The sequence below is a fragment of the Corvus cornix genome, chromosome 1, assembly GCF_000738735.6.
Source record: "Corvus cornix cornix isolate S_Up_H32 chromosome 1, ASM73873v5, whole genome shotgun sequence".
Taxonomy (NCBI): domain Eukaryota; kingdom Metazoa; phylum Chordata; class Aves; order Passeriformes; family Corvidae; genus Corvus; species Corvus cornix.
Window position 1 is genome coordinate 411,587 of NC_046332.1, and position 14,619 is coordinate 426,205.

Consider the following 14,619-nt stretch of genomic DNA (forward strand, 5'->3'; position numbering starts at 1 on the left):
ATAGGCACATAACTATAAGAAAATCCTTATTCCCTTCCTTAAAGGAGTTTCTGAGTTTGAATTCCTGTAGGTCAGGTATGCTGGCATAAACAATCCATGGATGTTTGCAACAAGGTTCTTTGATCAGTTCTTGATCTCTCTGTTTATTTCCCCCAGGGTTCATGGGGGCTTTGCTGCCGTTTTGTCTGACACTGCTCCTGTCTAACCAAGGGAACAGAGCTTAAATATTGGTTCATTCTGCGGTGGCTCTGGAGCTGAACAAGGCTTCATGGAAGACTGGATCTACAGCTGCTCTGCTGCCTGCAGAGAGAGGAAAAGTTATTTCCCCTCTGCTTGCTCCTGGGACCTGCTTGGGCCTGCCAGGAGGGTTTTTCTCAGCTCCTAATTGGGATGACATGCCCTATCCTGAGCCTGGGACTGCTCTGAGGAACAGCTACTGCTGGCTGTGCACCTCGGGTCCTTGCCAAGCTCTGGGAACAGAAATTCTTAGTCCAAGCCCTATTTTCAAACTAATTTCCCCCAGGAACTCAAAATTTTCCAGCTCTGATATCAAAAGGTGAAATATTTGGAGAGCATTAAGAAGGTAGAAGGGCCTGGGCTAAACCTCGGGAGGAATGAGAGCAGCACTTGACGCTTTTCCACATTACAGTGCTTGTTAAGGACGATATTTTTAGAGCTGGGAACACATCCCTACTCTAAAGTTGTCCCATTTCCTCAGCTTGTAAGGAAATGTTTCCTTGTGTTCTGCTCATGGATGGCAGGGTAGCCAGGCAAGGGTTTATAGCAGAGTTTAATTCTGCATGAAAAGGTTTGGCTGAAATTTATGTCCAGGGCCATGTCAGTAACACAAGGAAAACAAACCCCACGTTTGCCTTAGCGACCTCCAAAAGCCACTTGCTTCCTGTTTTCTCTGTGAGCTGTTCCCTGTGCACAAAGAATGAGGATGGTGGCATGAAATAAATAAATCTTCAGTCACACTGGGTTATTACCTAAGCCTGGGTGGGAGCTGGATGTCATCTCTGGCTTGGCACTAAGCTTCCTCCATGAAAAACTGGTTTTCCTTCCCACTGTGTGGACGTAACAATGCACCGTGTCTGTTGTGAAACAGCAACTTGTCAGTAAAGGATCTCGAGTTTTCAGTCATGCCAGAAGGATGTGGAGAGCCAAACTCGGCAACAAAAGGGCTTTGGGAGAGGTTTCCAAGGGCCTAAGGGACACTCAGGAGCTGGGTCTGCCAGGCGTCGCTGCCTTCGGGGCCCAGGGGGGGTGAGCCTGTCTGGGCTCCCCATTCCAGTTTGGCTGGAACCAGCAGAACCGGCTGGACTGGGGCTGCAGGGCGCTGTTCCTGCACCGGGTGCGGGGAGATAACACCGCTCCCTGCCCAGGGCCCGCCGGGCCAGAGGGGCACAGCCGCCCCTCCCTGAGCACCCAGGCTCTGACCCGCCCCGATCCCTGCTTCCCGGCTCCCAGGGCACGGCGGAAGGAGCCGCTCGGTAGCAGCGATGCCCAAGCCCAGCTCCGAGTGATTCCCAGAGCCAGATGTGGCACTCCGCATTTTTTCCAGGAAAGAGGATCGGATGTGTGGCTTTGGAGCACCAGCGCGGCTGAGTTCAGCGCCCACCCAGCCCTGGAACCTGAGCATTTCGGTGCTCGGACATGAAACCAGGACAGGCCAGCACAGCTGAGCAGCGCTTTGCACTGCCTGCCGTCATTGCTGGCTGGGATGCCACCGTCACCAACAGGACAATAAAGACACTTGGCCCTAATTAGCAGCTCTGCAGCCCCCACAGCCTCTGGGACCGAGCGCAGGGAAGCAGCGCTCAGCCAGAGCTTCCTTCGGAGCCGGGCTGGCGAGAGAGGCTCGTTGGACACGTTCTGCCAAGCCGACAGCGATTTGTCAGACGTGTTACAGACCTGTGCCACTGCCTTTGTTCGGGATGAGGTGTCCTACTTTCCTGATTAAAACCAACTCCCGATTTGCAATTCTGAACGGAGATAATTGCTTCAGCAGCATTCCAAAGCGGGCTGCAATTACGGAGTGGGCAGGCATTAACAGCAGTAATTTAATTTGTGCGTCCATTTGCAACACAAGGAAAAAAGTCTTCCAGGCGTTACTGTCAGTGATATTTTTGCCTCTAATATGTATTGGAGGCCACATTCACAAGAAATGCTTCCATGAATAAAACATGAGAGCACCGATTCCTCTGTCTACGCAAACAAAGAAAACAAACATTGCCTTTGGGACGCCGGATACAAACAGACGCAGGCAGGCTTGCACGCAACTGCCTTACCTAAGGAGGGGAGCGGAGCTGCCTGAAACAAATATTTTATTTGGGTAGAACTGCCAGAAGGCTGACAGTAAGTGGTCTTGAACATCAGCAAACCAAAATAGCTGCTAACCAGCTCAGGAGAGGAACCTATAATTAGCAGCCTAATGAAATTGGCACTCTAGGCTTCCACTTCCTCTCTCCCTCAGAGAAAAAAATGCCTCCAGTGGTCAGTGACATCTATTTTTTTTAAGAGATGGGGATTTTCAAAGGTGCTGGAAAGGATTTCTTGTTCACTTCTACAGAGAATCACAGCTATGGATGAGCATCCGTCTCCCAGAAACAAAAGTAGTGCCTGTTTCCCACAGACCACAGCTTAAAATGCTCTTGCTCAATTCCCCCTGAGTATTGTGGCTCAAGATCTCTGGGGTTTCATGGTTTCTGAGCTATATATAGGTTTTTTCACCCCAAAATGTGTTCTCAGGTAGTTTTTTGTGGAGTATTCCACAGGGGTGTTGTAGCTGCTTGTTCCAGGGGTCTCGTTCCATGTTCTCCAGCCAGCAGCTGTCATCCCAGACAGGCTGGGAACTTGGCCCTCTGTCACACTGATATAAATCTGATCTAACTCCCTTGGTGTCACACTGATACTGACATAACTCCCTGGATTCTCAGCTGGCTCCTTTGCCCAACACCTCATCCTCCTGAACTCAGTGGCAGGTTCACATAAGAGATTTTGCCTGGGTCTTACCTGGCTGGCGAAGGCACCACTTTGGAGGTTCTGGGTGGAGACTTCAGCTCAGAGGCACTAAAATAGCCAGTGCATCAATGACTGGCCTCGTTCCCCACTCAAGAGCCTGAAGCTACAAGTCACTACCCAGCCATGTAATTAACCTGCACAAGGGACACGTTGCATTTAAACTGATCATGGAATAAAAACCCCAACCTGCGGGAACTCACACCTTCTGATCCACGAATCAATCTGATTACACAGAAACTCCTTCTTGTTTAAAACACCCCTGTGCTCACACAGCTCACAGCTCCGACATCATACCCTACTTATACACCTTACTTACTGATCCATTCTACCTACTCATACATTTCACTTGCTTATCTTATACAGATACACATCACTCTACTTATACATTTTCTTACTTGCTTATGATTTTTACACCTTCTACATACCACAGTACTTACACATTGTACCTACTTACACACTGTACCTACTATTACAGACTGCTCTGCCTATACATTTTACAACCTTCACATAACACAGTCCATACACATTTTGCAACTGCTGTGCACGAGACCTTACAGTGCTGGATTGGTTTCTCCGTTCTGTCCATGAGCTCCACACACACTTTCTGATAATAGGATTGGTTTTAATGCAGTGCAGCACAGTCCCTTTTATCTGTTCCTTGCTGCCTTGGTATTTAGTTTTTCAGCCTCTCCTTTCCCAATTCTTTCCCAGTTCAGCACAGTTTACCTTTCAGTCCTTGAATTCCTGAGGGCTCTAACAGGTGGGGCTCCTGATGCAGGCAAGCAGCATCGAGATGATGGCAGCAACAAAACCCATCCAGTGCTCAGCAGCCAAGTTAGTCCAGGAAATCCAAACAACAAGAGAGCAAAGGCCAGGGAGCAGAAATAAACCTGTCCCACCTCTCCCCCTGAACCTTCAGACTGGAGCTGAAACCCCTCTTGGGGCTGATGTGCTGCAGCTGAAGGTGGAAGGGCCAAGTGAAGCCAGTGAGGGTAATTCCAGCCTGGTCCCACTCTGAGGGCTCTGGTAAAAATACCCAAAAATGGTTTGTGTGGGGCACACTATCAAGGTTCAAATACTTTACAACATTCCTTCACCTGCTCCTTTCCATGCTCCCGAGGAGGCGGGGCTGGCAGGGGTGGCACACGACATTCCAAGCACCAGGTGACCCCGGTGATCCCGGTGACACTGTGATGTTGCCTATTTCCTTCTCCCCGCCTTCCTAAGTGGTTCCTAAAGGCCACAGCTGAGCCATAAATTGACTTTCTCAGCACATTTCACGCGGTGATTCCGAGATGATTTCCCAGCTCGTTCCAGCTGTTGGCTGTGCACTTGTGCACGGCTTTGTAGGCACAGAAAACACGTGGGAAGAGGGGGAATGGGTCTGATAAAGATGGGTTTGCATCTTCCCTGCCGCTTCTGTCACGCACCTGTCAGTCGATAGCCCAGAGGGTTGTAATTATCTGGCACATAAGTGTTGAGATGGCTGTGAAAGCACTTGGATGAGGGAAAAGGCACCCTGGCCTGCCAGGAGGACAAATGCAGAGCTGGGGAAGCCCAGAAATGACCATGACCAATGTCAGCAGTGCTGTGATGGGAGCTGGGGAGGCAGGAGAAGGCCTGGGCTCTCCAGATGGAGGGGCAGAGCCTCAGCCCTTCATGGAAAACACGGAAGGACAGGGGAGATTTGTTGCTGCCTGGGGAGGATCCCAAATCCAGCCCAGTGACTGAGAATTAAAATCAAAAAGCGAAAGGGAATTCCAAAGCTGAGGCTGGGAGAAAGGCAGGATGTGGACAAGCGCGTTGGTTCGCTGCAGGAGGGTGCCTTTCCCAGGGGTGGAAAATGCTGAATTCTCAGGGACAGGATGGGCTGAAACAGAGAACACAGCAAAGCCCAGCTCAACAAGGACATCCCTGCTTCAGCACAGACAGGAAACGGGGCAGCAGCCTCAGGTGGAGTGGCTGTGCCTGTGGGCGCAGGGCCACAGCTCCCAGCCGCGCTGAGGACACACAGACCCGCCTGCCGGGCTTAAAGCCAACAGAAGGAACAAACTGACATCTCAGAAAACTGGGCTAAGCAGGGCAGGTTTAGGGGGGAAAAGAAGAATTTAAGGAGTGTTCAGAATCAAAAAAGGCAAGTGTTCCGTGTGTGCTGGTGTGGCTGGGATGGAGGTGAATTCTGGCTTCGGCTTTGTGCTGACAAAGACTCCGTACCCGTCAGGACCGGGCCTCCTGCAGACAGCATTAATTTAAACACTTAAAGAATTGCTTCTTCAATTGATTGGCCCCAAAACCCACAAAGAAATAGCCATTCTTAATTTAGTTTCAAGCAGAGTATGTGACCTGATTCAAGATGCAGCCCCTGAACTTTTTCTCGGCAAAGGAGGCCATAAACTATTCAAATCTGACCTTTTTGGAGGCTGAAAAGTCAAAACACAAATCCACGATAATAACATTTAACTTAAAAATGGAATTACAATCAGGGGGGAAAAAAAGAGGATTGAGAAGCCATTAAGAGGAACCACTGAAAAGGTAAAATATTTGCAGGTAACCTAAAGACCACTTCAGGACATCACCATATTCCAGGCTGGGAATAACATTTAATAGAGGTTTCCAGAGGGGAAAAAAACCCGCCCCAAATGCATCTCTAGCAGGAATGATTCACAGTTTGGGGAAGGAATGTAAAAACTGTTTTGGAGTTTTATCAGTGTTTGGGAAGTGATTAATTAATGATTTCTTGGCGTTCAGCATGAGAGGTTCCAGAGAAGCTCTGGAGTTTTGCAACCTCCCCACGAGGGCCATGGTGTGAGCTGAGTGAAGGCACTGAGTGCCTGCAGCCAGGAGAAGATCCCACAGGGATTCAGACACACAGCTGATCCCTGTTCCCCAAGGAGGCCTCGAGGCCAGAGCAAGAAACAGCGAGGTATGCAAAGACATTCAAAATACAGAGATTAATCCTGGACAGGAGAAATTCAGGAATTTCAGAGAAAACCTCCAAACCCCTCCAATTTCTGTGTTGGTACATTAGTCAGAGCAAGGATAAAACCAATTCTGTATGTGAATAAATGGATACTGGGCACATGTTCCTCTGGCTTCTGTGCAGAGAGAGAATGCCTTGTGAATTTGGGAGATTCTTTTCAAATTAGCAATAACTGTAATACCAGATAACAAAACACAGACGGCTTTTTGTCTTTTTTTGGTTTTTTTTTTTAGTTGGCTGGCAGAGAGGCTGAATTTCTGCACATTTCTGATTTAATTTGGAACTGTTTCTAAAACAGCTCAGCATTTTAGAACTGCCCCAGAGTACACCAAGCTGGCAACAAAACCCTGACACATCACAAGCAAACATATGTCTGCTCTGAAAAACACAGCCCACATCTTCCCAAATGCAGCACTGGAGGGATGGCAGTGTGTGTTGGGAAACACAAACAATAGAAAATACACTTCAGCACTTGGAATTTTTAAAGTTCTTCTTGTAATAAACTTAGAATTCATCACCAATTTCAACCTCTCCCTTTTTCCCCCCCCACCAGCTGCACTGTCTAATTATTTAGTTTGACTATTTTTTGCTTTAGACGTTGATTTTATTCTCTTTATATGTCTGAAGCTCTCTTCTGGTCTTTGCTTATTCCAGGGGCTTGGAAAATTCCCGTTGTTGGCGAACTTTCCTGAAGTTGTTTTTTTTTCATTTCTCCAAAGAGACTACAGATTGCAGCAGACTCATTGTTTTAATTTGTGGCTCCTGTAATTCCAAATTAAACCTAAGTAGACTATTTCATCAGGGGAAAACAAGAACATTGCTCAAAAAAAAAAAGCCAAAAGAATAATGGCAAACCCAACAAATAGTTTCGTAAGGGGCTTTGAGTGTTTATTCCAATGTGTTCTGATTGTGCCTAAGAGCAGTAAAACGTAAATTAAATTAGTGCTCAAGCTTATCATTAGGAAACAAGCCCTTTTTTTTTCAAGACAAGGAGAAAACACCATAAATTAAGGCCAATGTGGGTTAGGCCCACACGTTACATAAGCCCCTAATCCACATTAAAACCCTTTTAGTAGCATATGGGCCATAATAATTTCCTGTGCTCTTTACTCCTTAAGCATAACAAGCTGTTAACTGAGAGCCTTGCACTGGCACTGGGAGCTCCTGGGAGGGCCAAGGCTGGAATTTTCCCATCAGGATCATTAGGGCCCATCAGGGAGTCTGGGAATCGCAGTTCCCAGTATCAGTGTTGGGGCATCGCAAGTGGGGAATCCAAACCACAGCCGTGGCATCGTGGGGTCACACATGGTTTGGGCTGGGAGGGACATGGAAGCTCATCCATCCACCCCTGCCATGACAGGGACACCTCCCACTGTCCCAGGCTGCTCCAAGCCCCAATGTCCAGCCTGGCCTTGGACACTGCCAGGGATCCAGGGGCAGCCACAGCTTCTACGGGCACCCAGGGAACAACTCCTTCCCAATATCCCATCCATCCCTGCCCTCTGGCAGTGGGAAGCCATTCCCTGTGTCCTGTCCCTCCATGCCTTGTCCCCAGTCCCTCTCCAGCTCTCCTGGAGCCCCTCTAGGCCCTGCAAGGGGCTCTGAGCTCTCCCTGGAGCCTTCTCCTCTCCAGGTGAGCACCCCCAGCTCTCCCAGCCTGGCTCCAGAGCAGAGGGGCTCCAGCCCTGGGGCAGCTCCGGGGCCTCCTCTGGGCTCTCTCCAGCAGCTCCAGGTCCTTGTGCTGCTGGCCCGGGGCTGGGGCAGCTCTGCAGGTGGGGTCTCACCTGAGCAGGGCAGAGGGGGAGAATCCCCCCCCTGCTGCCAATGGGCACACAAGAACACTTCAGGGGGTTGCTGCCTCCCTCAGGGTTTTAAAATAAAAATGCATTTTGTGAGAGTGCTCTTGGAGGATCCAACTGCAGGTTTAGATTTATTTCCTTTAGAACACAACCTTTGTTTTACAAACAATACTTCAGGAGAGAGTACCCAATTAATTGCTCACTTTGTAAGCATTCAGGAAGTAATGAATTTGCAGGAGTGTGGAAAAACAAAGCAATATTCATGCTTTGTGTAATCCCACTAATGATGGGAGCAGGTTTCAGTTCTTCCCTGTTCCGCTCTTCAGACCACACATTCTCCTTCCATTGATTCTTTTGCACCTCTCAGACCTTCTCTTGTGGCCAAGCAGCCTCTTAAAAATAGCCTCTCATTAAGGCAGAGCTATCTCGAGGCTCAGACCAATGGAGAAACCACTGCTCCTCACCAACACCCAGGATTCACTTTAAATGCTGAAATATTTGAGAGTGCAGCTTGAACAAGGCTTTTTTTTTTCTCAAGCTGTTCAGGGAAATCGAGGGACGTCACTGAAAGGTTTCATGTGTCCCTGCAGGGAGGAGAGTCCAGCTCTTTGCCCTGTGTTCTATAAAAGTGCTCTGGAAACACAGAATGGGAGCTCCACGCTGAAATGTTGAGCTCTGCGGAGAAGATGGGGCCTTTTTATTCGCCCACAAAGGGCCAGGCCCACCTACAGGGCTGCACAAACCAGAATAATGGTCATGCTTAAAAAAAGCAAGTACAGGCCAGAACCTGGCATTAACAACCCTCTGAAAGCTGCTGCACTGACTGCAATCCAGACAAAAGAGATGAAATCTGGTCACACCGGTGAGGAAGGGGAGAGGGCCTCCAGCACAACGCTGATTTTTGCCCTTTATTGGTATTTAGCTCTTCTAAAGGCAAGCTGAAGGTTTAAAAGCCATTTTTTAAAACAGGAAATGATTCATTCCCCCCTCCCCCCCCAACAATATGTTCTAATCTTGTTCACTTCACTGAGAACATGGTGACACATTGGGAAGGACTGCGTGGCGATGGCTTTCCTGAATGGAAAGGAAATGTCAAACAGGATTTTTCTGCAGGCACATGTGACATTTTCCTGCTCTCCTCCAGCAGAAAAAGCAGTAAATTCCCAGGTGCCAGCCTTGGCCACCTCTTTGCAGGAATGCTGGGTTCCCCTTGTATCACCTCGAGCAGGGAGCTCGTGTTCCTCCTTTCCAAAGTATAAACTCAGCCTCAGCTGATGCAAAATTCTGGCCAGAAGGTCTTCTTTATGTATCAGGAATTACTCACACACAAAAAAGGCCTTTTTGGCTTTTTATTTCCCCTCTCAGGAAGTCTCCAGCACCCTCTTCCCTTCCTCTGTCACCGTAGGGCTCCCTGTGGGAGCACAGCTCTCCCTACAGAAACATCAGGTGCCCCCAGTGAAGGTCCATACTCTGTAAAAACCCCATTCTCCTTTTCCTTCCATCCCCTGGTGGTCTCTGAAAAAAACCTCTGAGAGAACCAAATGGAAGGAGGCAAAGTTTTGCCACCACATGGCCGTGGATGATCAGATAGTGCAGAAACAAGACATCTGAATAAAAGTAGGATAAATAACCATAGAGAGCCCTCAGCATGAGAAGTCTTTTGGGGGGTTAAAAGAAGCTTTATCTTTGCTCTGAAGTGGTTTACAAGAGCAGCCTTTAGGCTACAAAACAGATAAACTATCTAGGAAATGCTTAATTCTGAAGAGAATTAATAAAAATCGAGCTCTCCAACAAGTATATTTTCCTATGAGAAGACAATCCCAAACAGCCACTTTCGCTCTGCTTGGGAAGCTTTTTAATGAGCATGTGCCAAATCCTACTCCTAAATCACTCCTTCTCTCAGCATGGAAGGAAAAGAGCTGGCTGGAGCAAGCCCAGTATTCCCTGTTTCCTGAGCACACAGAGACAGGGAGCGGAGATTCCCGGCTGGGGATCCCAGCCATGCAGGAGGCTCCTGGGGCTGGCACATTGGCCAAGCAGGTGTGTTGTCCCTGTTTGGGGAGCACTGCTGCCCTCTGCAACGAGCCTGAACCAATTAACCCTTGCCCAGGGCTTGGAAAGCGCTCTGCCACAGGGGCTGCCTCGTCCCTGCTGCTGCGGCCACCAGCCCGGTGACCAGCCCGTGCTGGCAGGCACGGATGGGGGTGGACATGTGTTCCCTCATCCCCAGAGCCCGGGTGTGCCCCGGGAGGGCTGCAGGAGGAGGGCGGGGGGCACAGCCCCAGCCCCAGCTCGGCACGGCACTCCCAGGCTGGGAGGGCAGGGAAGGAGAGCAGCCTCAGGCTGGCAGTGCCCGGGGAGAGCCGGGAGCCACGCGTGGGTAAGGGATTTCTGTCTCTGATGTGCATTCCTTGGCCTGTGATCCTGCCCTGAAGTATTTATACCCACTAAACCAAACTGACTGCATTTGCTGGAGACTCCTGCATAACTCAGATTCTGCCTGGACTTGGAGCAGCAGGTTTTTATTTCTCCCAGCTCACTATTTCAAGGTAATATATTGATCTATTGATCCCACCCAGGTGTGTTGGCCGTACCTGCTTCCTTTGGGAGAGGGACTGCGTCACAAAGAGTCAGCATGAGTCACCTGCACAGCCAGAACTGCCCATGTAGAGGGTGCCCACCCTGGCAGAGCACACACAACAGACCTACAGGAAGCCAGCAAAGCCAAATAACAAGTCTGGATTTCAAAGTCACAAACCTGGCACTGCACAGGGCCCAGCTGCCATCTCAACACATCAAAAAGACGTAATTGAAACGACAACAAGTAATTATGACATGAAGATAAAACACGGTTTAATGAAGGCAGATCTGCTGGAAGTTCAGCTTCAAGCAACGTCGTTGCCTGAAGCGAATTCTGGTGGTGTCCATCTGTGACACCCTTCCCTCCCACCCTTTCCTCCTGTCAGCAACTCTTCCCTCCCCTCAGCCACTTCAAACAGAGATAACTGGAATGAATGAAACACCCCAAATCGTTATGATAACACGGTTCAGCAGCAGTGGGATATTTCACTGATTTTTCTGCCTGCACAGGGAGAATGATTCTGTTCAAGGACTCACAGGAGCAGAAAACTGAAGATAATGAGAATTTTGTGTACTCTAGCCACTCAGTGCCTTTGAATTATCGTAATACAATTAAATGACCCTTCTTACCCTCTTTTACCCCCCTCAATTCTCAGCACAGCATTTAACACTTTCAGTCATTGTAAGAATGCCTGGTTTCTTTCTAACAGAAAAGATGTTGAAATTATAACAGTAATACCACTAACAATTAACATTTCTTTTTCAATGAAATGTTGTTCATCACCTTGTCCCTGAAAACCTTTAAGGGTTTGTCAAGCTTATTTTAAGGGTGGATTTGGAAAAATCACTCCTTGTGCGGTGCCTAAACGGGGGTCTCTGAGTGTGGCCAAGGCAAAATAGAGATAATAAAGAATAGAAATCATAAAATGGCACTTTCTATCAATGCCTTTCTGCAGAGGGTGCTCCTGTCAACCACACCTGAGGACTTCCCCAGTTCACCTGAACTGATGTCACTGTCTGAGGTGTCAGCACAACATCCTGCACTGGGTGCTCGGGATAACCACCCTCAGAGGTGTGTTAAGAAGTTGGATTTGCCAGCCTGTCTCTTTTGTGGCAAGCCCCACGTAAGGCTGAGCAAGATCTGCTGGGACAGGAGTGTGGCTGTGCCAGGGCAGCTGTGGTTTCCTCTGGGTGTCCCTGGCTGAGGGTTGCAGCCAAGGGAAGGGCTGAGCCTGAAGCTGGGGGCATCTCTTGTGGCTGCTGCTTGGCTAATTGGGGTGCCTGATTGCTGATTCACCTCCCAGCCTTCTCCTGGAGGGAAACAGGGGCACCCCAAAAAGCCCAGAGCAGGCTCCTACCTGGGACTGGCTCCTGGAAGAACAGAACCTAGAGCCAGGGTGCATTTCTGGCTTTCAGCAAGGCCCTTTTTGGGAGCTGCGGGCTCTGTGGCACAGGGATGAGTTTGCCAGTTTTTGTCCAGTTCTCTCCCGGTATTTCGTATTTTTCAGGGTTATTATTCATTGCACCAAACCTCGGTATAGCTTCAGCCCCTCTCTGGAAGCATCATTAGCAGGTCTCTAATGAGCTACAAATAACCCCACTATAAACAGCCAAGGTCTTCCAATTAAGCAAATGCAGGATAACAGCAGAGCACGTTTTACTGGAGTTATGTGGCAAATGGCAAAGTTTTGTCGTTGTCTTCATGTCTTGCAATGCCTCTGACACCCCAGTAGTCTAAAATAAATTCCCTGTTGGAGTATTTTGAGCCTCTGCCCCCTGCAATGGGAATTTCAGCAGGCTGACAGAGCAGGAATTAAATCTCACCTCTATGGCACGTGGCTGGAGAGTGCTTCTGTGCAAGAAAATATTTCTTTTGACGTTTTTGATGGAAGGAACACGTTTGGGTTTGTGCTGCAGGTATTTCACACGAGGGCAAAGTGCTGCTATACCCACAGAGTGCAGGGGGCTTACAAGGCCCTTTTCTACCTGTGAAGACAGTTCTGTGCTGCTACAGCACCCAGAGTCCTTCTGCCACCAGCAGGACGTGGGGTATGTTTGTGTCAGCAGAAAGCTTTCCTTTCTCGCATTGCTTAGGGTTAAAACAGCCTGAGCCGTGCAAAAGTCCCAGGCTATTATGGCTTGCAGGTTATTCAGCCACCAACACCTTTTCCAGTGATTGCACTGGGAAAGGAATGGTTTTTGAGACAATACACTAAACTTCCCCTAAGGTTATGGAACGGTTTGGGTTGGAGGGGACCTGGAAGATGATGGAGTCCCACCCCTGCCATGGCAGGGACAACTTCCACTGTTCCAGGTTGCTCCAAGCCCCAATGTCCAGCCTGGCCTTGGACACTGCCAGGGATCCAGGGGCAGCCACAGCTGCTCTGGGCACCCTGTGCCAGGGCCTGCCCACCCTGCCAGGGAACAATTCCTTCCCAATATCCCATCCATCCCTGCCCTCTGGCAGTGGGAAGCCATTCCCTGTGTCCTGTCCCTCCAGCCCTTGTCCCCTGGAGCTCTTCTGGAGCCCCTTCAGGCACTGAGAGGCTGCAATGAGGTCTCCCCAAACCTTCCCCAGGACGCAGATGGACCAAGAGGGTGAAGAAGGCGCTTTACAAATGGATCAAACGAGGAGCTGCTACAAAAGCCACAGAAGCATCTCTGGGTGCTGTGTGTGAGCACGACGGCCGTGGCACAAACAGAACTGAAAGCCCAGCCGTGTTTATCTCCCTGGCATCACAAAGTCAGGCAGCAAGTGATGTTTGCCTCCCCATAAGGGCACACCACAACCAGCCTCTGCCCCGGGGCACACACGAGAACACCGCGTGGGCAACGCTTCAAACCTCTGAGAGCAGAAAGCACCGACTGCGGGCACACATTCTGCTCCTCCTGGGCACCATCCCAGCCTGTGAGGAGGGGAGGAGATTGGGGTACCAGAACAGGCAGAGTCTGGGAGGAAAACCACACCCCCTGAATAGCCAGATGGAAACAGGCCTGCTAAATTCGTGCCCCGGAACAGGAATGCACAATACAAAGAAATATTTGTAAGATTGGTTTGGTGTTTCATAACGTTGGGGAAATATGGGCATTTTTCTCCTGGAAACGGCCAGGCTGCTTCTTGTTAACTTTTCCAGAAAGAAGAAGACAAAACCTAAATTTATTCAAGCCCTAAGAAATTGCATTTAGAATTTTACGTGTATCACTGCTAGACCACCATTAGTGACAGAATAAATCCTCAGTGATTGCTGAATTCCTGTTGAATTTATGGACGTCTTTTTGAAAAATGAAGGCTAAAATATACACAGGTACTGATAATAAATTATAGATTTGAAAAGGGATATGCAAAGGCAGGAATCCGAGCAATCATTTTTCTCTTTTCCTTCATTTCAGATGGAGAAGCACCAAACTACAATGAGCCCTATAGATCACAGCCCTGCCTGGAAAACTTTTTACTACAATAATTGAAACTATAATTATTAAAATTAGGAAATATTAAACGATGCAGATGTTTTCCCCTTATTCTGCTCATGCCACACTATTGCACACAGTGAATTTCTTTCTTTGTATGTTAACTCCTCTTACCCAGTTCCTGGTCAGCCAGTCTGGATTTCCTTTTCACGTGTTTGTAGGGATCTCATCCACCATCAGAACTGCTCCACCGAGATTGTTGTCTCCACAACCTACAAAAAATGGAAGGACTCTGAGATTTGCTGTGGATTCTCTGCATTTGGGGTTTTTTTTTTCTGGAACTGAAGTGTTAGAGAGATGTTTTAAAGCTGCGCACAATATTCTGACAGCCCCTCCTGCAGGGCAGAAGGATGTTTCTCGCACCTGGGCTTTTCTTAGCAGATGTCAGAACCCTCCGAGCCCTCCCTGACCTGGTTTGTGGCTGCACTGGGGATGAGTAGCACATAAAGAAACATCCATGGACTGTGGCAGGAGGGGGCTTCCCTCGGGATCAGCTCACCCCGACTGCCCCAGCTCAGCACTGAGGCTCTGAGCAGCTCCTGGGCCAGGGATGGGGAGCTGCTCCCAGAAGTGTTTCCCTGGTGCCACTTCCAAAATAGGTCAGACTCTCTCCTGTTCACATTCCAAGTCTCTGGCTTTCTCTTGGAATGCCTCTGGGACAGGGAATTGCTGCTCCTGGTACTTCCCTGCACTCAACAGGTTGCTGAAAGTCAGATTTTTGCACAGGGCACTCGTTCTGTAAAAGACGGGAAGAGCCTTAATTTCAGC